Source organism: Macaca thibetana, chromosome 3, assembly GCF_024542745.1.
Source record: "Macaca thibetana thibetana isolate TM-01 chromosome 3, ASM2454274v1, whole genome shotgun sequence".
Lineage (NCBI taxonomy): Eukaryota > Metazoa > Chordata > Mammalia > Primates > Cercopithecidae > Macaca > Macaca thibetana.
The window spans coordinates 78,014,350-78,036,282 of record NC_065580.1 but is presented as its reverse complement, the minus strand read 5'-3'; the positions used below and the strand labels follow the sequence as shown (position 1 = coordinate 78,036,282).

The following is a 21,933-nucleotide window of genomic DNA, read 5'->3' as shown; positions in this document are numbered from 1 at the left end:
TTTATATATAATACATATTTTATATAGAATATATAAATATATATTTTATATATAATATACACATATAACATTTTATAATATATGTAATATAAAATGTCTGGCTCTTCCACTAGGTAATCAGATTAGCAAAGACAGAAATCATGTCTGCCTTGGTTGCCACTGCACAGCCAACACTGTGTAACATTTGGCACAGAATGGACACTTTTAAAGAATTTGCTGAAGGAATTAACCCATAACCCATTCCCAGGCCCTGTAAGCCACCATTGTAACAGTTTCTTTTTTACCTTTCCAGATATGAAATATTTAAACAGGAAAGAGTTCAAGTATAAACATATTTTATATTCAAATATGAACAATATATTTTAGTATACTTTCCTAGAACAAGTTTTTATGCCTGAATTAAACCTAATAAAAATTGTTTTAGAAAGTTAATAAAATAGAAGTAACAGAAGGGGCTTAATAATAATCAAAATATAGTAAAAACGACTGAAAACTTGACTAGAAAAAGTAAATGTTACACAGAAAGAAGTCAATACTATGTAAACCTTCAACATATCAACAAGCATTTACTAAACATCTATTATGTACAAAGCCCTGTGTTGTACCATGGAACTGTCTCACATCAGTATTTGGTTAAAAATAGTATTTATGAAAATTTTTCAGAGGCAGTTGATAAATATTTTTTCAACACTATAACTATAAAATGATTGATTTTATTACACTAAAAATAAAAAATATTTTTTATTTAGTAGTAAAAAATAACTTTATTTTGTCATTTTACAAAGATGTTCTGTTTTTAGTAAGTTGACTTAAAGCCTTTTACTTAATAGTCAAGTTTTACAAGGATGAAGAAATGCAGGTTTTTCTCTGCTCTTATCATACTAATTGTAGTTAACTGAAAAGTCTACAGTTGTTTTCAGCAAGTCAATGGTTTATGTTTGTTTAAGTTATTGTTGGTTCAATAAGCAGATAGGACCTCAACTGTCATATCTAATCATGTTTCAATTCATTACATTACAGTGTTTTTTATTTTTATTTTTATTTTATTATTTATTTATTTATTTGAGGCATTGTCTCGCTCTGTCACCCACGCTGGAGTGCAGTGGTGCGATCTCGGCTCACTGCAAACTCTGCCTCCTGGGTTCACGCCATTCTCCTGCCTCAGCCTCCCGAGTAGCTGGGACTACAGGTGCACACCACCATGCCCAGCTAATTTTTTGCATTTTTAGTAGAGACAGGGTTTCACGGTGTTAGCCAGATGGTCTTGACCTCCTGACCTTGTGATCTGTCCACCTTGGCCTCCCAAAGTGCTCGGATTACAGGCGTGAGCCACTGCGCCCGGCCACAGTCTTTTTTTTTTTAAAAAAAAAACTATGTTTTCCTTGCTCTTTAAAGGAATCCAAAGTTCTCCTAGTAAGTTAAGCACCTAGAGAAACTTTATCAAGACTTATTCCCTGAATTACTGCCACACCATACAAAATAGAAGCTTTATAACCTGAAGAAGTTTATGTAACTGCACAACTGCTCACTGCCATGCTATTAGCTATGTTAATAGTTTTGTCAAATAAATTGAATGCAAAACAAAAAAAAAAAGTCTAAAAGTCAGGCTTTGCAAGAATATAAAGAAAAAATTAATTCCTAATTTAACATTAACTGAAGAAAACCTTAAACTTATTCCCACAAAGGGCAGACATGAATTCTCACGATACATCCTGGGAGGTGATTGCAAACATTATATAGGTTTGGACCCAAATACTGGAATTCTTTACTCATTAAAATTTACAACTGATAAAACAGATTTGGGTTAAAAGAAAAAATGAGAAAGGAAGAAACAAAGAAAAGCCAGTTTTCAAATTGTCTTCAATTCCGGTATCTACATGTCAAGACATAAACAGATAAGGTTTATGTCTTGGATAAGGTCCAAAGAAACTAAAATGATCACAAATCATTGATTGCTTTATGAGGTAAATTACAACCAAGGGCTATGACTTCTTAGTATGGAAAGGGCAATGCAAAAGGTAGATTAAAAGAGTACATAGTGTTATGAACAGTATGAAGGGTATGTCCTACTTGAATTTGTTCACTAAATTTCAAAATTCTAGAAGAAAAGCAATACCAACTTATACTTGAAATAATTTAGAGCAAATAAAAGAATGTTTTAAGAAGTTGCTAGAAAATTTGTCAGTCTTCCCATAAAAAGTAGCATGAAGCTAAAATTATAACAGTTTGAAGAAGGATTTAGTTGTTTTTTAAGTATTTGTAGACAAAGTAATCTTGCAATTCAATTTCGGTGGGGAGAGAAAACAGATAACTTTTTTTAAGGTTATTGCAAAGGATAGACATGAATTCTCACAAGGCATCCTTGGAGGTGCCTGTAAACATTATATAGGGTTGGACCCAAATACTGAAATTCTTTACTCTTATTAAACTTTGCGATTGATAAATTAGATTTTGGTTAAAAGAGAAAGGGAGAAAGGAAGAAACAAAGAAAGAAAAGCCAGTTTCAAATGAAAGTGATAGCCTGCTGCTCAGAATTTCAAATCTGTCTCATGCCTTGAAAGTAGTAGCAATCCAGGGTTTCAAGAACTTTTAACAATCATGCTCCTATCTGAAGGGGAAAAAGGGTTCACTGTATAGTAATTAGATGCTTAACAGTCTTGACTTATTTAAGCTGTCTTCCTATTTTCCCCATTGACACAGGTAGCAAGGATGCTGACTCAGATTTCTCTTCAGGCCTGCCTGGTTAATCTTCCTGTGCTCTCCTTTGTACAGACAAATAAGCAGAATCCGAATGTCTTCACAAGTTTCTCTAACTACTCAATAGCAAGCTGAGCCATTTCTTCTACTCTTCATGAATCTGTCATCATTACAAAGTGAAAAATCAAAGATCCCATAATTTCTCTGCAAAAAATAACTTGATTAGTATAAACTTACAGTTTCCATTTTTAACATAATATCAGAAAATATCAAGTGCTTTTTGACCCTAATATAAATATCCGGATTTTCTAAAGTTTTTGCTTGATTAATTTGCTATGTTACTAGGAACATCAAACAGTTTCCTTGTGAAAAATAGATCTTGAAGAATCTATTTTAAGTTTGGAAAATATTTCTGACCATTTTTAGACAGCAAAGGTGCTGAGGTCAAACCACATTGCACAAGAGCAAATAATCCCTTACTTCAAAAAAAAACACTTGTTAAGCTTGCTACCAAAACAAAACAAAACTATTTTATTTTGTTGAGAGTACCATGAAAAGGGCAGGTGTTAGTAATGAAGAAAAATGCCATATCTCACCTAAGGCTATAGCAACTTACTGAAAATACGATACATTTCACAGTGACCAGGCAAGGTAATGACAGTGAGATATAATATTGACGGCATGATTAAACCTCAAATGCCTGCTGATGCAGCAGTTCATTACTAAATATTTACATGTACTCATCTGTGGTCTGTCAAATTAAAATCTTTTAACAAACCATGCTAATTTCTTACTTTAAAAACACATTAATCTAAGCTACTTAAAGTATACTTATGTAACAATTAAGTGACACTTAAAATGCTTTAAGTTTATAATTCGTTGTCCAGGTTTTGTGCCTGAATAATGGTGCTGAAAAGTAAAAATAATTTCTCATCCTTTTTCCTGAAATTTCTCCCTGTTCTTTCAAGAATCCAAACAACAGGATTTCATTCCCTGTGCCGAGCCTCCTTTCAATTTCCTCTTCCTACCTATGTCTCAGCTGAAAACTTAAGACCATTCACCCTACAGCCAATGGTTCCACCTTCTGCAGCTATCATCTAAATTCCAAATGCAGCCATGACAAGGCATCTGCACATGGCAGCTGTAACATAAACACTGGCACTTTACTGCTGAGAGGGAAGGTAGTGCCATTTTTTGAGCATCGGTACCCTCCCAGAGAGGATGACAGATGGCAACTCTGTCCTACAGAAAACAGGAAAGCAAGAGAAACATAAACAGAAATGCCTACATACGACATCACTCGGTAGCCACAGCCCTAAAAGTATCCCAGAAAAAGGGCAAATTAGCGGTAAAGCTAAAGCCAAAAATTTTCCTGAACAGCATTTGGTTACAAGGACAAATAAAGTTCATTTATATTCATTGCTTAGTGGAAGATTTCTTTTACAACCATGTTATTTTGCAAAACTTTTCTATCAATGCAACAACTTAGTCCAATGACTTTGAACAATAGTCCATTAAACATCACCAGGTCCTGCTTGAACCAGTGGTTAGTGTCAAATACCACAGCAAGTTATCCAACTCAAATAGAGATGATTTAAATTTTATGACTTGATGAATACAGCAATGATTTATTTTTTGGCACTAAGGGCATAGGCAGAACAAGCCTCCGTTTTGTTTGTTTCATTTTCAGGTTCAGAGAGTCAGATCCCATGCTGGAAAAAATTTTACAAAATATACTAAATTCTTCCAATGCCTACACTAGTGGTTGGTCACACTAAACTTCTTTAAGAAATGGAATTAATTATTTTAATAACTACTGTTTAATATTCTATAGACCCTTTTATCAATTCAAAAAAATTATACCCTTTTATGTATTTAAGTGACATTCTTCTGTTAGTTTGACTTTAGAATCCATTTTCTCAATTGATAACATGAAAAACTAGGTTATGCTGTTTGTTTTAAGGTGACTAGCAAGACAAAGTTTTAGTGACACTAAATTTTCCACTGCAGAATAATGACTAATATTTATTGACTTAGTGTATGCAAGTGCTGGGCTACGCCTCTGGCATGTATTATCTCATGTAATCTTCACAACAATCTGATAAAAGTTTAACTACTATAAATGATGCTATCTGCCCACATTCCACATTCTTAAGTTACTATACACAAAAAGACAATGTACCCAGCTTCAAGGAGACCAAATTCAGCAAAAACTTAGGCAAATCAAGCGAAAACAATCATTTTTTGATAGGTGAAAATATAAGCACAACTAACACTTTATAAATCTCAATGTACACTTTAAAATAATAGTACAACCACTGCCGTTCCCAAAAATCAATAAACTGTCATAGGTGAAATGAATCAAATAATACTGAGTTTTTCCCACTGATTTAGTTCTTCATTCATGCTGTGGCAGTAGTCTGTTTCCTCCAGGCTTTTCATCCTACAACATGACTAAATGTTATGTGTTCTTGAGATTGAATAATGCACAAGATAAAACAAAATCCAAAGGTAAGAAATGGTGGTAGGTAGAAACCTGAGGTTTCTGCTGACGAGAAGGGGAAACTTCTATTGACTGAGCACCCACTGGGCTGGTATTTTAATTTACATAAGTTATTAGATCTAAACATCACAACAGCCCTACTGAGTCCATGTCATCATCCTTGTTTCACAGCTGAGAAAACTGAAGCCCAGAGAGGTTAATTAATTCACCAGTCTCAGCTGGCAAGTAGCAGAGCTGAGATTCAGCTCCAAGTGTCTGACTTAGTAGACAATGGGGCTTTCCCCTAAATTAATATATAGAAATTATACATAATTTGTAAGCTTAACTCCTTTCTCTCCAAAAGATGATAGGATTTGCAAAATGTAGCGTTAGAGAACCTATTGGGCAGGGGCATGGCCCAAGCCAAAGAAGGAAAACCCCTCTCAGAACAAGGTGGCCATGGCAGCTTCTGGAGAAGCAGTGGGGTCTTCGGGGAAACCAGAGGCCTGGTGACCTCTGGCGACCCAGGTTGTTTTCAGATTGTTTCCCATCACTGGGGAATGAAAGGTGGCCAGCTCAGCAGGAGGCCACTGGAAGCCAGGCTTCAGCTGTCAGAGATGCATTGGTAAAGGATGACATGTGTCTTCTGAATTGTGGAAAAGCTCAGAGGAGAGATACAGTGACTGCCATCTCAACATGGACCAATGAGTCTGTTGATTCATATTTTCCCAGTCACTGGATATGAAGACATCAAGAAAGGACATTAGGATTCAGAGAGAATTCTTTCTGAAAGAAAACAGTAAGACTTTGGAAGAAACATTTGTAGTAAGTAAGATGAAGAAAAACATGTTCTGCAAAATGAAAACCAGTAAATAAGGGCTATCATGCACATCAGGAGGCTGCACTGATGGAGATCATTTGAGGAGCACACTGGCATCAAATACATAAAGACGACTGAATCTTTGGAAGGAGTGAGTGAATACATGTAATCTAAATAAGCAGAATTCCACCTCCTATGCACAGAAGTAGAAACTCAGCAGGTGAAGAGTCATTTAAACCCACCTTCATCAAATTGGGGGGTGGAAAACTGAGCTGTGATCTGAAGACCCATGTTTTAGAATGAGAGCTGGTACTTACAAGAAAGAAATGCAGCAATTTCAAAATACAGCTGCAAAAATCCAAAGGGATCCTTCTGAGGAAGAAGACCTGATCAGCAGACACTTTCAAAAACTAAGTTTTTCAAGTCATAATATGCAACATTTATATTGGAAACTGCAGAGAGAAATGACTACTAAGAACTCTGAAAATTCTTACTACAATCAGGAAAGCCTTTGTCCCAAGAGAATGTGTTGAAGACACTGGGGAGTACAACACAAAACTGCATTTCATGCATTTTACTGCAACATTCAAAAGACATCCCTCTTTCTCACCAAATGGTAAAGCTCTTTGTAAGAAGTACCACAGCTTCTCCTTTACCAGGAGATCTAAATATTTCATCAGGGAAAGCAATTCTCCAATCATGGACAGACAATGGTAGATTCATTCCTATGGATGTGCCTAATGATGACACAAACTTTCAGGAACACAACTCCTATAGCAGAAAATCTGTGGACGATACTTTCTGGGTGTTTCCAAGTCCTCCTGAATTCAGTGAGGCAGACTTTGGGGAAACTAAAACTATTGGGTCAAAATAATCAAAACTGCCTTGACAGAAATTAACTCTGAAGAAATTCACATTTAAGATAAGAATGTGGCTGGGTGTGGTGGCTCACGCCTGTAATCCCAGCACTTCGGGAGGCCGAGGTGGGTGGATCACCTGAGGTCAGGAGTTCAAGACCAGCCTGGCCAACATGGTGAAACCCCATCTCCCCTAAAAATACAAAAATTAGCTGGGTATGGTGGCATACCCCTGTAATCCAGCTACTTGGGAGGCTGAGGCAGGAGAATCACTTGAACCCGGGAGGCGGAGGTTGCAGTGAGCCGAGATCGTGCCATTGCACTCCAGCCTGGGCAACAAGAGTGAAACTCTGTCTCAAAAAAAAAGGGGGGGAGGGTGAGGAGGTGGGATTTACCCCAGTGGTTTTCCAAGAAATGTGTACAACACACTAAAAGTAAGCTTGGATTAAAAGTCTGCAGAAGTCTTCAGAGTATGTGTGTGTGTGTGTATCTGCACATATTGTACCTTTAGAATTACCTTTAAATTATTACTACCTTTCCTTCTAATTTGATCCCATAATGGGTTATTTTTTGCCAAAATGTCTGCATCCTCAAGAGTGGTGTGTTACCAATGTCACCTTTTCTCTTTGACTTTGCAACAATATTCATTTAAGGCATAATCACTCTTCATGGACAAATCATTGTCTATTAAACTGTAACTTATTTGATGTGTTCTTGAAATTTTTTTACATCATTGGTTTTGTGAGACCTAAGTATTTCATGACAGAAACTACTAAAATAATACCCTGTTCACACTATGTTTATTAAGTATAATTTTAGGACTATAAAACATGTTATATTTACTATGTAAAAATAGAATTCAAATTGAATGTGCTTTTTGGTACAGTAGTCTTAGACATTTCCTGAGCATTGCGGGAAACTGCAAAGCACTGTTAGTTAATGCACTTGGGGTTAAACACATTGTTTTATGTATGAAAAAATAAAGTTAGCTAGCTATCATTTTCCTTTAAAGACCACAAGATATATCATAAGGTGGTTAATGCAAATTAATGGAAATAATAGGTAACTATTAAGGGAAGAATGGAAAACAAGAGAGATCAAAAAGCATTTGAGGCAAGGCATTTAGTTTTAGCATGATATGGTGAAGGGCTTTATTTTAACAAAATTCCTTGTGATCTTGAATATTTATGATGAAACTTCAAATGTATAGTAAAGTTTATATACTTCGGAATATAATGAAGAATAACAGATCTTTCCAATTTACTTGGCTGAATGCTGAACAGGGAGAGAGGTTTAGCTCTGAAAGTAAAAGCACCAAAATATAGCTTAATTAAATAGAAAAGATAATTTCAAAAGTATTAAGCTTCTTATATTCATGAAATTAAGAATTTAGGTTTCAAACCTAAAGACCTTAATTAAAATTTTAAAATCTTAATAATAAATAAAGGTTAGCTACAACACCAAGGCACTGGAACCAGAGAATTTCTGGGAACTAAGAGAAGATTCACATCCACACTAGGGTAAATATAACAGTTTAATTTGACCTGGCACACCCAAATCATACCACAGGGGGCTTAAAGGTCTGAAATGTCGTGAGCTAACGAAGTTTCCTATGATTACAAAACTGGGAACAGCATCTCAAAAGGAACTTAAGCCTACAGCCCTGCAGTAACTCTAAAATAACTTTGATAATAATGACATTGATCAAAAGTTTTAAAAAAGGGTGGTTGGGGGGGGAGAATAACCTTATACATACCTTGTAATTAAAGCACATACTGTTAATTCTTAACTATTTATAACAAAAAAAAGAAAAGAGATTACATTCCTTTGAAAATCCAAGGAAATTAAAATCTCATGATTATCTAAAAGAACCTGAAATTACACCCATATTTTCTTCTCTAAAGAGAGATGTTCATATTATGTGTGACACAAGTCTATAATCAATTTTAAAAATATGTGGGAAATCTGTCTTGGTGTATACTATCTAGATTCAAGATAGCTCAAAGCTACTAATACAAAGGGACTATTTTAGACATATAAAATGCACAAGTATAAAAAGTCATATATTATTATAAATACTTAAAGAAATGTTTAGTGACAGAGCTGAAAATAATATTTTGGGAGAATACCTAACTTCAATTGACATGACTGGCTAGTATTAAAAACTGGCCTGGGATATTTCTGTACAATGTTTGGTGACACACTAGACGATAAAGTCATAACTACCATATATTGCTAATGTTTTCTGTGTATCATTCATTTCATGTCATCATATTAATTCAAAACATGAGTAACATCTATTCTAACAAGGGACCACAATTATAATGTATGGAATTGAAGGAGGAATTCCTTCAATCAGGAATATGAAGTTTATATTGTTTGGCTTTGCTTACTAAGATAGCAACTGTCATATCATTAAAGATATTCTCACTAAACCAATAAATAAGATCGGCAAAGGAAATGCATCAGTGAAGCACCCAAAATGTCAGGCTTCAGGGCATACTTAAAGCCTAGCGGTATCTTTCAAACTATACACCAAGACCACTGATGTCTTTCTGAGATTTAAATTGGCATTTAAATTGGCATTCAGCTGACTACCCAGAGATTCTGGAGTTTCCAGCCAAATAAAGGACAAACATACCAACTGGGTATCTTGTGCTACTTGCTGCTGTTTTAAAAAAACAATACGAGATTACAACACTCTTTGTTCCCAAAAATGCCTAACATTTCTGGCTTAAGACTTTTTGAGCCTAATAAATAACTCCATTACTTATGACAGAAGTTTCTTTCATTGATAAATAGGTAGTTCATCAGTTTACAGAATGTGTTATTTCACACAATTTAATATGAAACAACTAGCAGGTGGTACTATTAAGAACCATCAGTAGTAGGAATTGTTTCATAGATGACCAACTTAATCTACCTTTGGAACACTGCCACCCTTTATAAGGTTTTTCCATATAACACAGTCAAAGTTTTAGTGCCCATCTACTAAAGGTGTTTATGAAATCCTTGTGCAACTTTAAACTTGACCTATCCCACTGAACTATATTTTATGGGACTGTGTTAAAACTGTTGTGTATTCATCCAGACCACATTCTTTAAGAGAACTTCCAGCCAGGATCATGAATGCAATTTATGAAATCACTCGGCAGCAGCTGTAGAATGTTTTCAATGAGGTGGAAAATCAGACTGAATGTTGGATCACCAAAAATTGGTGGCTATGTTGAAGTCTATAAATTTAAACTGCAATATTAAAGTCTTATGCACACTGATTTAAGTCATTTTTAATTTTTTTCTGTCAAAAATACAACAAAGATTAAGGTTTAAAGTTAACATGAAAATTTTTAAAACACCACAAATGGCTATGATGTTATATATATATCTATTAGAAACTTTATTATTTTTCCTAGGTTGGAAGACTAATAGCAACTCATTAGAAAATGTTTGCCTTTTCACTTTACTGTTCTCCCTTCTTTCTCTTCACATAATTTATTGATTATAGAAGTTAAGAACAATTAGTAAATTTCAAGAAAAAACATTCAACTGGAACTTCATGAAAGAATCAACTTTTTTATGTTTAACAAAAACATATCAGTTGGCTAATACTCAGGCAATGAATATTTTCTTAAAAGGAACATGAATTACTCATTGCATTTGCTTACTAAATAACAAGAATAATTTAGTGAATCTCAGTGGCTACAGCAAGTAATCCAAGCAGAAGATTTAAGAATATCTATCTAAAATTGACTATATAAAACAAAATAATGGTCATTAACATTTATCTCGGATATTTTTCACAGTCCTCTAAGGTAGACCCTCTTACTGTCTCCATTGTACAGATAAGGAAAATGAATCATAGTAATGTTAAACAATTTGCTGACGGTCACCAGGTCAGTTAAGCCATGAGATAAACTTCAAAGCCAGTCTGTGTCCACAGTCCAAGCCCTTAAGTAGTACACTTCTCCTGATGATGGTATTTTTATACTTAAGGCTTCTTTTACACATTTTAAGGGATCGTTATAAAGATTCTAAATCACTGATCAAACCGTTTATTTCAAATTTGCTCTAGTGTTACACTCCATAGAAGAGATTTCTACTCTTTCAAAAAAAAATGTCTGAATACTCTCTTTTATTGGGGCAGCTTATAAACAAATAGGCAATTGAGCAGTCTTGTGGGTTAATTACCATGAGCAAATTAACTTAAATGCCTATGAGTCTTTGGCATAATTCTCCAGAATGCAAAATGAGCCAATCTTATTGATTCTAGTTTTAACAATACCTCTAGAAGCTTTTTTTTTTGGGGGGGGGGAGGCTGTGTTTTTTGTTTTGTTTTGTTTTTCCTTTTGCTTTTTCTTCCTCACTGCTACTACTTTAGTCCAGGACATCTTCATTTCTTGCTTAGATCGCTGAACATTGCTTCCAAATGTCCTCTAACCTGTTTCCTTTACAGACCATGCCCTACACTACTACAATAGTTCCATCCTTAAAACACATACTTGAGGCCGGGTGCAGTGGCTGACGCCTGTAATCCCAGCACTTTGGGAGGCCTAGACAGGTGGATCACGAGGTCAAGAGATCAAGACCATCCTGACCAATATGGTGGAACCCCCCTCTCTACTAAAAATACAAAAATTAGCTGAGCGTGGTGGCACGAGCCTGTAGTCCCAGCTACTTGGGAGGCTGAGGCAGGAGAATTGCTTGAACCTGAGAGGTGGAGATTGCAGTGAACCGAGATTGCACCACTGCCCTCCAGCCTGGTGACAGAGCGAGACTCCGTCTCAAAAAAAAAAAAACAAAAAAAAACCATACTTGATCATTTTACTCCTTTCCCCCAGTAGGAACTTTCAACACATTTAAAACTCAAAGTTCAGCAACTTTAGTGTAATATACAAAGCCCCACCAGCATTCCCACCACTGCTTCCACTCCAACTACTACCCCTATCCAGCCCCAACCATCTTTTAGATACCACATATCTCAGTATATTTCATCAAATACTATTTGCTTTGAAAATTGTCATCTTTCTGCTTAATATTGCTTAGATTTGGGTTTGGCAGATTTTGAGGTTTTTTCCCCCCAGGTTTTTGTCTTGTTTTGTTTTTAAGAGAAATGCATGCTTATTAGTACATGCCTATTATTTAAACCTAGCCACTCAGATCATCTGGCTCAGATCAGGAGCAGAGAGGGTGAGACAGACACCCAGTGTACCTTTTGAAGGGCTTAAATGTGAGGATATAGGCAATTGTTTTTCTCTAGACTAAGAATGAACTAGGCAAGTATGAATGCAATTAGAGGTAAGTTTAAAGGTAGAAAAAGAAAGAAGCTGGATGAAACAAGATCAATTGCTTAAAATGAGGACTAGCAGAGAGTGCAAGCAGCAGCAAACATGTCCATCAGTCTCTGTGGGCACATTAGCACGTGGTTCTCAATCTTAGCTGCACATTAGAATCACCTGGGGAGTGTCTACAACGTCCCTGCCAGGTGTTCTTTGGGCCAATTACATCAAAATCTCTAGGAGTAAATTGCAGACATTGGTATTTTTCAGAGCACCCCCAGGTGATTCCAAAGTACTGCCAAGGTTGAAATTCACCCAGTTAAGACAAAAGTGATGAGAAAAGACCACAGAAGAGAGCTGACAGCTCACATAACTGGAAAGCAAAGATACATCATCATGCCTATATCACAGTTGTGATTTTTTCCAGGAATGCTTAATAGCCTGGGAGCAAGGGCAGAAAAAGGGAAAAGTCGAGTTTATCCAGAGTTGAAAAGTGGCAGGGTCCTAAATAATAGAGACCTGATCTTAGAACACTGAAACTATTGACCATAGGCTCCAGACTGGGTAAGAGAAGTCAGGAAGTGATAAGAGACTGAGCAAACAGCTCGCTGTCAATGAATTCAGTGAACGAGTGTAATAGTGGCAGGAAAGAGGGGCAAGTTGACATGAGAGAGTAGGATTTCTGGGTTTAAAATTTAAGTTTTTCGAGGTAGCACCACTCTGAGTGATTATATAATCTGGAGCAAGGCCACGGTAGAGAATGACGAGGGTAGAAAAGAGAATGGCTGGCTCCACTGACAAGGTCTTTGGAGATTGAGGTTAGCGTGTTCACCAGGGCATCATGAATTTTAGAGTTGTCCAGGATAACTATAAGATCTAGGAAGGGAAAGAAATCAAGTCAAGGGGTTCTATGAAGTCTGGGGCACAATCCAGAGTGACTAGAGGATAGCAGTGGGCAAATACAAGCTCAGAAGATGGCAGCCTTATCAATGAGGTAGAAAAGAAATAGCCTGAAATGGCAGAGTGACCGCAAGAGACTAACACCCTAATCACAGAAGCCAAGTACCATGTGTGTGACAGAATGAAGAGCATCTGTCTGAGAGAACAAAGTCCTCTCAAAGGATGAAAATGAAACATCATTGCAAACCCATAATTGTCCAGCTCATTCCCATCTTCAGCTTAATGTTCAACATTGGCTTCCACTGCTCTTAAGACATGGCCAGTGCCTACAAGGTCTAGCATGACCAGGGTCTGCCTAACTCCTGAGCCTCATCATGTTCCATGCTCCATCCTGGCTCTCCGCACATCAGTGGAAGGGCCTTTTCCCACTCACCAAATGTGCTATGTTCCCTCCCACCAAAGAGTCATTAAACATTGCTGTTCCCTCAGTCTCAAACTCACCTCTCCCTTCTCCGTCCAGTTAACTCATTCATGTTTCCATTTCCAACACAAATACATTATGTACTTATGGAAGCCTTACTCAATCTTCCACATTTGATCAGCTGCTCTCATACCATTTATGAACATTGTAGTTTTACACTTATTTAGGTGATCGTATATCTAATGTTTGTCTCTACAATTGGACTGTCAGTTCTATGAGGGCACAGGCCGTATCCATCATATTCACCATAAATTCCTAATGCCCAGCAAAGTCACTGACATACAGTAGGCCCACTATAAATACTGTTGAATAAATGAATGAAAACATGGATACACCACAAATGAGAAGGAACATAATGAAAAGGCTGCTGGAATCTTAGTATTATTCATATAGCAGCAAGAGATACCACTTCTTGAGTGCTTCCTGTGTACCAGATAGGGCTACTTATTTAATCCATGGATCAACCTCTGAGATAGGTTTCTTTTTTTTTTCTTGAGATGGAGTCTCACTCTGTTGCCCAGGCTGAGTGCAGTGGTGTGATCTCATCTCACTGCAGCCTCCGCCTCCCGGGTTCAAGTGACTCTCCTGCCTCAGCCTCCCGAGTAGCTCAGATTACAGGTGCACACCACCATGCCTGGCTGATTTTTGTATTTTTAGTAGAGACGGGGTTTCACCATGTTGGTCAGGCTGGTCTCAAACTCCTGACCTTATGATCCACCCACCTCGGCATCCCAAAGTGCTGGGATTACAAGCATGAGCCACTGTGCCCGGCCTGAGATAGGTTTTTATCATCTCAATTTTGTAAATAAGAAAACTGAACACTCAAAGAGATTAAATGACTTGCCTGCTGGCCCCCAGCTGTGAACGGCGAGAACCAGGATTTTCCCAGGTAGAGGTACCCTATCTTTATGTCAAGTTGACTATAAAGATGCCTACAGTTAAAGCCAAATTATCCTCAAAAAAGCAACTCTAGATGTGCACACATGTACACACATATCTGAACATGTACCAGTTTCACTTCAAGCTGGTACTCTGAATAGGGCATTTTATCACAGAATGGAGGTCCCAAGGGTTAAAAATAGGGCCAATAGAAGAAAACAGGTTTGGATGGTGTATTAGTCACGGTTCTCTAGAGGGACAAAACCAGTGGAATAGATACATATATAAAGACAGTTTATTAAGGAGTATTAAATCACACAATCATATACAAAAAAAGTTTATTAAGGAGCATTAAATCACACAATCATATATAAAGAGAGTTTATTAAGGAGTATTAAACTCATACAAAGGTCCCACAATAAGCCATCTGCAAGCTGAGGAGCAAGGAAGCCAGTCCAAGTCCCAAAGCTGAAGAACTTGAAGTCTGATGTTCGAGGACAGAAAACATCCAGCATGGGAGAAAGATGTAGGCTGGGAGGCTAAGCCAGTCTAGCCTTCTCACATTTTCCTGCCTGCTTTATATCCTGGCCAAGTGGGCAGCTGATTAGAGGGTGTCTACCCAGATTAAGGGTGGGTCTGCCTTTGCCAGCCCACTGACTCAAATGTTATTCTCCTTTGGAAACATGCTCACAGACACACCCAGGATTATTACTTTGCATCCTTCAATCCAATCAAGTTGACACTCAGTATCAAATATCACAAGTCCACCCCCTGTCAACTTGAACTCATACACATTTCCTAAGCTCATATATAATTTTCAAATAAAGACAACAATAAGATCATAATTATGCCTAACACAATTCAACTATGCTACGTACAACCGAAAACACACCAATCCCCAACCCAAATGCTATTACATAAAGTTAACAATACTTAAATGCTGATATGAAGTCAATAAATCTTATGTCACATGATAAAGTAAAAAGGAAAATGAAGGCATTTTCTTAGCACAGTGTATACATGAACAAGCATGTTTTTAACAAAAAGAGGAAGAAATACTCACTGAGAATTACAGTCCTCGTTTCTGCAACTGGTCATGTGGTTGTAGCTGGTATTGATGACTACCTTCTTCTGCTACCCATTCTGTATTCCCTTTGCCTTCAGCACACACCTCAACAGGTCGTGCGTTTTTTTCCTAGTGGAGTGACCCAAACCTTCATTCCTGAAGGGTCTTGGCCATTTGTAGGCCTGCCTGGAGTGGGCTGTTGTAGTTTCCCACTGACATTAACCACAGGGCATGGTAATACTAACAGATACTCTAATGGATCTCCTCCATTCCATGCATACTCTTCCTTACCTCTGTTGTGAAGTAGTAGGCTGGTTTCATCTTGATAGTCCAGGTCAATCACCCCAGCCAACACTGTATCTCCCTCCTCAGCCTGTTGACTTAAAGGTGGGAGGTGCCCAAAGTATTTAGGTGGCAATCTTAACTTCCAGTTTAATGGAATCATTGTTGTGCCTCCTGGCAGCATTCCTCCCTCTGGAACTAAGACCTCTAGGCCAGCAGAACGTAATGTCACAGGAACAGGAAGCAAAATTTTGCTAGTGGGTCACTAGGGGTAAGGGTGAATGGTGCCACTTGTACTTCCACCCCTTGATTCCTGGACCCGTGAATCCTGGCTACCGGAGAAATGGTACCATGTATTAGACACTGATTCAGAGCATACACGGTCTTCTGGAGAAATTTACGTCAGCCCTGCAAAGGACTTCAAAAGGCCATTCCACTATTCTATCTATCCAGCTGCTTCAGGATAATGGGGAACATGGTAAGACCAGTGAATTCCATGAGCATGAGCCCACTGCTGCACTTCTTTAGCTATAAAGTGAGTGCCTTGGTCAGAGGCAACACTGTGTGGAATACCAAGGTGGTAGATAAGGTATTCCATGAGTCCATGGATAACAGTCTTGGAAGAAGCATTGCTGAGGTCACCCGTTAGTGAGCACTCACATGGGATACAAATATCTTTAGTTTTCGACCAGACAGGTCCATCCACATATCTCTTCCCCAATTTTCTTTGTCACCAATTTTCCAATCATGTTTCTTCCAAGTCCCTGACCATCCAGCCAAACCGTTGGCTAGAGCCCATGAATCAGTATATAATCACACATCTGGCCATCTCTCCTTCCATGCAAAGTGCACAACCAGATGCAATGCTCAAAGTTCTCCCCATTGGGAAGATTTCCCTTCACCACTGTCCTTCAGGGATGTCCTGAGAAGGGGCTATAGTACTGCAGCTGTCCACTTTCAGGTGGTGCCTGCATATCGTGCAGAACCATCTGTGAACCAGATCCCAGTCTTCTCTACCTGTGTCAACTGATCATAGGGAACTCCCCATGAAGCCACTGGTGCAGGCTGAGTGAGAGAAGGCAGGGTGGCAGGATTGGAAACCAAGGGCATTTGAGCCACTTCCTCATGTAACTTGTGCCTTCAGGACCTGCTTGAGCCCGATCACATATATACAACTTCCATTTGATGATGGAATGCTGCTGTGCATGACCCACTTTATGGCTAGATGGGTCAGAAAGCACCCAGTTCATGATAGGCAGTGCAAGTCACATGGTGACTTGATGACTCATAGTCAAACATTCAGTTTCCACCAAAGCCCAGTAACAGGCCAAGAGCTGTCTCTCAAAAGGAGAGTAGTTACCTGCAGAAGATGGCATGGCCTTGCTCCAAAATCCTAGAGGCCTCCACTGTGATTCACCTATGGGGGCCTGCCAAAGGCTCCAAACAGCATCCCTATCTGCCACGGATACATCAAGCACCATTGGATCTGCTGGGTCATATGGCCCAAGTGGCAGAGCAGCTTACACAGCAGCCTGGACCTGTTGTAGAGCCTTCTTCTGTTCTGGACCCCACTCAACACTGACAGCCTTTCAGATCACTCGATAAATAGGCTGGAGTAAAACACCCAAATGAGGAATGTGTTGCCTCCAAAATCCAAACAGGCCCACTACGTGTTGCGCCTCTTCCCTGGCTGTAGAAGGAGCCAGCAGCAACTTATCCTTCACCTTAGAAGGAAAATCTCAACAGGCCCCACACCACTGGATGCCTAGAAATTTTACTGAAGTGGAAGATTCCTGAATTTTAGTCAGATTTTTTTTCCATTCTCTGGCAAGCAAATGTCTCACCAGTAAGTCCAGTTTGTTTTCTACTTCTTGCTCACTGGATCCAATCAGCATAATGTCATCAATGTAATGGACCAGTGTGATATCTTGTGGAAGCAAAAAGCAATCAAGTTCTCTCCAAATAACATTATGACACAAAGCCGGAGAGTTGATATACCCCCGAGATAGGACAGGAAAGGTATATTGCTGGCCTTGCCAGCTGAAAGCAAATTGCTTCTGGTGGACCTTATGGACAGGAATGGAGAAAAGGGCATTTGCCAAGTCAATGGCTGCATACCAGGTACCGGGAGATGTGTTAATTTGCTCAAGCAATGAAACCGCATCTGGTATAGCAGCTGCAATTGCAGTCACCACTTGGTTAAGCTTACAATAATCCACTGTCATTCTCCAAGATCAATCTGTCTTCTGCACAGGCCAAACAGGAGAGCTGAACAGGGATGTGGTGGGAATCACCACCTCTGCATCTTTCAAGCCCTTAATGGTGGTACTAATCCCTGCAGTCCTTCCAGGGATGCGTTACTGGTTTTGATTTACTATTTTTCTAGGTTGATGCATCTCTAATAGCTTCCATTTCCCACCATAATATCCCTCACCCTACTAGTCAGGGAGCCAATATGGGGGTTCTGCCAGCTGCTAAGTATGTCTATACCAATTATGCATTCTGGCACTGGAGAAATGACTACAGGATGAGTCCGGGGACCCACTGGACACACTTTAAGTCGGACCTAAGCTAAAACTCCATTAATTACCTGACCTCCATAAGCCCCTACTTTAACTGGAGAACCACAGTGGGTCCCCTGGAATCAACATCACGTCAGATCAACCATGCACTGGGGAAAGGGAAGTGATCAGACATTTCAGGGACTACATCATTTCAGGTAGTCTCTGAAACATCTGATAGCTTCCCTTTCCCCAATGCATAGTTCCCTGATAAAAGGCTGGAAGTCTCCTTGAGGGAGGATGGGAGAAAGATTAACAGCATAAACTGTTGGTAATGGAGTCCTTCCTCAAGGGGACCTGGCCTCCCCTTCATTCAAGGTGTTCTGGGTCTGTAAACTGGCTCAATTCCAGAAATTGATTGAGGGACCATGATTCTGTTTTTATAATTCAAATTAGTCTTTTGCCCATTAGACCTGAAAATTTTCTGCTCATATAAATTAAGTAGGAATGCAGTAGGCTTCCTATCAATTTCACTTCTAGGAACACCTGATTAATTAGCCAATGCCAGAGCTCTACTTGAGTCAGACTATTCTGATTTTTGCTTTGCCTCTGCTGTCCATTACAGTAGCTACGCCTACCTTGCCTCTGACGGTTGAGTGCCGCCACTTGGCCCCTGCCACCTCAGGATCCAGTTATTCCCATCGTATTTAAATTTTGTAGTTGCATGACTATGGTTTCCACTGCTAGATTTGACATACAGAGAAAAGCAATTATAGGGCTCTTGAAAGATACAGGTGCTGCCCTCACAAATCTATTTTGCCAAGCACTGGTCAAAGGTATTATCTTCTGGACCCTCCCAGCTGGGAAGAGTAGGTCTAAAGTGACTAATCCACTCCACCATCCCAATCTCCCTAAGCCTTTGGATCCCTTCCTCTACATTAAATCAAGGGAGATCAGGCATTTCCAGCTCGCTCACAGTGGGCCAGCTTTTAATCCACATTTCAGCTCATCAAACAAACAAACTATATTAGAACATTTTTTAACTCCCTGAGCTGTAACATTAAATGCAGAATCCCTGCTTAGTGGGCCCAAACCAATAAATTCAGCCTGATCTAACTCTATGTTCCTTCCACCATTATCCCACACCCTTAATATCAATTCCCATGCCTGTTCTCCAGATTTCTGCTTATATAACTTGGAAAATTTAAGCAGTTCTTCTCAAGTGTAGCACACCTCCTCATGGGTCACACTCTGAACCTCACCTCTAGGGGTCCACCAGGACTTTAGTCTAGTTGTAGGTGTAGAAGCAAACAGGGGTGTTGGCAGTGGCTCCTGAGGAGAATCAACATGATCTTGCCTGGCAACTGCCTCAGGGGAGGCCATTACTGTTGCCTCAGGCAGTGCAGGGTTTATCTCCTCAGACAAAGGTGGAAAGGCCGATGGCAGCATGGGTTGGAGAGGGGATGTTGCCAATACTGGGGATGGAGAAGCTGTTTCTTCTGGCAAAAAAAAGATTCATCAGGGTTTACAATCTCAGTGTCCCCACTTCACCAGGGTCCTCCCACACATCCCCATTCCAAGTTGCAGGGTCCTATTCTTTTCCAATCAATGCCCTCACTTTAACAGTAGACACCTGGTGAGGCTGTGCATGCACCTTCCATTACAGGTCAGCCACTCACATGATAAGAGCTTGTGTCTGCTTTTCCACAATTTCAGCTCTTTCTCTACAGGAAATAAGACTCTCACTGAGGGCAGTCTTAGGAGATTTAAGGTTCAGTATATGCTTCTGAAGCCGGGAGTTAGAATCCCTGAATTCATCATTTTCCTTCATCATTTTGTCCAGTGAACTTAGGAGCAACCAACCAACTTCATTAGTTTCCTAATTCTCCACATATAGCCAAAGGTATTACGTACAGAGTCACTAAACTCCTTGCCTCGCGTGAGCGGTAAATTAGGAACATCAAATGCATTAATTTTGCATAACTCTTTAAACATGGAATGTTTAGTAAAATGCCAAGGACCATCAGTGTTTTCCATACTGTTAGAAATAGAGTCCTTAGCATTATTGGGTCTAATCATATTAAGCAGCCAACTCCAGAATTCCCAAAACCAATGAAAGAACTCCATCCTTAATATTCTGTTCCTCTAGAACCACTCCTGGTACCAAAATCTGTATTAGTCAGGGTTCACTAGAGGGACAGAACAGGACATATATATATGTGTGTGTGTGTGTGTATGTGTGTGTGTGTGTGTGTGTGTGTGTAGAAAGAGAGAGAGTTTATTAAGGAGTATTAAACTCACATGATCACAAGACCCACAATAGGCTGTCTGCAAGCTGAGGAGCAAGGAAGCCAGTCCAAGTCCCAAAGCCGAAGAACTTGAAGTCTGATGTTCAAGGACAGGAAGCATTCAGCATGGGAAAAGATGTAGGCTAGGAGGCTAAACCAGTCTAGCCTTTCCACGTTTTCCTGCCACTTTATATCCTAGCCAAGTGGACAGCTGATTAGACAGTGCCCATCCAGATTAAGGGTGGGTCTGCCTTTTGCAACCCACTGACTCAAATGTTAATCTCCTTTGGAAACACCCTCACAGACACACCCAGGATCAATACTTTGCATCCTTCAATCCAATCAAGTTGACACTCGGTATTAACCATCACAGATGGGGAATTCAATACAATCCCTGAGAGGGCAAGTAGCAAAATCCTCATGAGCAGTCACAAAAAAAAGAGCAAGGAGGAGGAAGAGGCAGCACAGAGATTGATTCAATGCCTCTGCAGAGATCTTTCCCGGGGTGGAAGTGAGTTTTCATTCCAGTAGATCATAAAAGTGACAGTTCCTGCTGATGACAAAAGTCTCCTCCATATTTTTTTGAAACATAACTCTGCCATCGCCATTTAGTACTTATACAAATGCATGAGTTTCTTTTTAAGGAAAAATGGCTCCTAATGGCAGTATCCCCTATGGCTCACAATTATGCAGCAGTAGCCTGGTTTTCATGCAGGTGCCTTAACATTTAAAGTAGAATTCAAACTTGACCACAATGACAGGTCCAGGGCTCATGAACCTCTGCAAACATATGGAATACGTGAGAAAAGAAACTTCACTATGTTTTTTTTTTCTATCTAGTTTTGGTCAAAAATCCAAATGACAGAAAAAGAGATTCACATACTCTATTAGTTTCCTAAAACTGCCATAGCAAAATGGTACAAACTTGGTGGCTTAACACAACAGAAATTTATTCTCTCATATTTCTGGAGACTAGAAATCTGAAATCAAGGTGTCAGTGGGGCTGTGCTCTCTCTGAAGTCTCCAGGGGAGAATCATTCCTTGCCTCTTCCTAGCTCTGGTGGTTTCTTGCAATCCTTGGTGTCCCTTGGCTTGTGGTAGCATCACTTCGATCTCTGCCTCCCTCACATGGCCATTTCCTGTGTCTCCCTGTGTCCAAATTTCCCTCTTCTTATAAGGACATCAGTCATTGAAGGAGGCGGGCCCAATCCAATGAGTATGACCTCATCTTAACTTGATTCCATCTGCAAAGAGACTCTATTTCAAAATATGGTCAGGTCACATTCACAGGTACTGGGGGTGAAGCCTTAAATATATCTTTTTGGGGGGACAGAATTCAACCCATACCTCATACTAACCACCTAGTCTGGATTACTAGAAGGCAGCACACCTGCACTTAGACTT

General features: G+C 39.2%; 1 protein-coding gene and 1 long non-coding RNA gene across 3 annotated transcripts in view; both read right to left on the bottom strand.

Annotated features, from left to right (window-relative positions):
* The window catches only part of UMAD1 (UBAP1-MVB12-associated (UMA) domain containing 1), a 559,686-nt gene that overhangs the window by 131,373 nt on the left and 406,380 nt on the right, over positions 1-21,933 (bottom strand). The window lies entirely within an intron of this gene.
* The window catches only part of LOC126949976 (uncharacterized), a 61,598-nt gene continuing 41,030 nt past the window's right edge, over positions 1,366-21,933 (bottom strand). For both annotated transcript variants that reach the window (XR_007724016.1, XR_007724015.1), the window contains one exon: positions 1,366-21,773. This is a non-coding gene — a long non-coding RNA (uncharacterized LOC126949976). The remainder of the gene's footprint in view (positions 21,774-21,933) is intronic.